Source organism: Atta colombica, unplaced genomic scaffold (assembly GCF_001594045.1).
Source record: "Atta colombica isolate Treedump-2 unplaced genomic scaffold, Acol1.0 scaffold163, whole genome shotgun sequence".
Lineage (NCBI taxonomy): Eukaryota > Metazoa > Arthropoda > Insecta > Hymenoptera > Formicidae > Atta > Atta colombica.
Window position 1 is genome coordinate 962606 of NW_017259254.1, and position 2039 is coordinate 964644.

Consider the following 2039-nt stretch of genomic DNA (forward strand, 5'->3'; position numbering starts at 1 on the left):
CGCGGGCATCCCGACGACCCTCGCGATTGGCCGTCGCCCAGGCGACGTACCCCTCCGTTGGGCCAATCCAACGCGTCCGCCAAGCTCTTCGCACCCTCGCGTCGTCGGGGGTAGCGGTGGTGACGGCGACGGCGCGCGGGGGCAGAGATCGGGGTGTCGGGGGTGCGGGTAGTAGCGACCGGTTACGAGCAACAAACCCCTACCACCAGCGACGACGACGGCCGAGAGGCAGGCAAGCAACCCCCTTGTATGCGTACTCTGCTCACTCACCCCCGCGCGGAGTCACCGGGATAACTGCATTTCGCGGACAGAATCCCACAAGAACTCACGGCGAGCGGTCGCCCCCTCTGATTCGCTCTCCGTTCTTGTCGTCTCCGGGTTTTCCCACCGCGTTGTCCTTCGCAGAAAGGAAGGAAAGAAGGAAGGAAGGAAGGACGGAAGGGCGCGTCGTGCACGTCGTCTTCGTCGACCTCGTCGTCGCTGTCGGCGTCGTCATCGTCCTCGTCGCCGTTGTCGTCGTTGTCGTCGTTGTCGTCGTCGTCGTCGTCTCGCGGTGCGCGCCATTTCCTCATACCGAGCCATTTCTCGCCAATTACTTCGATATTCGAATTTTCAAGGCCAGCTGATCGCGGACGCGCGTCGACAAAACGAACCCTGCCCCCTCTCACGGGGGTCCCCGTGTACCTTTCTAATTGGATCGACGAGATAATCAGATTTAAATCGCGACCGAATTCCAGATTTGCGTCGATCACTTGCAGCGGCTCGCGTATTCTCTGCGACATATTAATCCTGAAGTTAGTATCGTGGATTGTTACAATTATTCACGTGTTACATCCGAGGAGCAATAACGAAAGGACTTTCAAATAACGGGGAATCAACGAAGATAAAATTGGAGGAAGAAGAGCGTGTGTTTAGGATTTTACACGTGTATCTTCTAATTGGATTTCTTAACCGAAGTTCTTGAAGAAACTGACGCAGACATCTTTTAAAGGACATCAAAGAAGACTCGCATTCGCAAATGAAGATTCAAGAAACGCGAGTCTACGTTCATCGAAAGTGCATCAGAACTGCAGTTATTTAAAAAATACATAGTTAAAGTATATTATAGACTAATTATTCCTTGTTAGTAAATAGTTTCTGACGTAGATGTCCATTCTGTTAAATGCGAAATGGACCGTCAGTTGGATTTGGACTAAGTTGTTACTAACAGATAAGAATAATTGTTGTGAGAATCCATTGCTGCCTATAAATTTTTACGAAGAAATAATTGTACGTGTCGAAATTTATTTAATATTGATTATTAAATTTCTGAGACAGAATATTATTTCTGATAATCGAAGACTACTAGAATTGGAGTGAAACACGAAATAACACTAAATCGATAAGCAATATTTTTTCGTAAGTCTTTGAATTCCATAGATAAGAGATTGCTTATCACACGATAACATTCAAAACAAATGCTTTACTAGGACTTCACGATAGTGGTAATGCAAGTGTATGACGCAGAAGTGTTTTGAAAAGAATGATAAAAAAAGGAAAGGAAATATTTAGAGTCGCCCAACTGGACCGTTCATAAGAGTATAACAACGCAAACAAGATTTATTCTTCTTTCTAACGAATCATTCTAATTAGCAGGTGAACTGTTTTTTAAAAAATTGTTTTAAAGAATTTAAAAGGTGAACGGCAAGAAATATTTTTCACGACTCACGGCCTAGTCCTTCGTTAAAGTCACCATCACTACAGAAAATAACGAACTTCTAGAATAACAGTCGAGGTTTTTTCGATATTTTCTCGACGCTTTTCGACGCTTTTTCGGTGCGTCGGTGCTCTGGGGAGAATAACACAGTGCGTATCCGCAGGGCAGACGCGGCGCGCCCTCATCGCAGACTCGCGTCGGAAGATGTCTTCGTAGGTAATCGAGTGCTCGCTCAGGTGTTTCCAGCTACGCGCTACCTCGACCAGGTCACCCCGGCATCACCCTGGCTAACGACCTGTCCGGAGGTACCGGGGGTCCCGGTGCGGGCGGCGTCGGTTCCGTC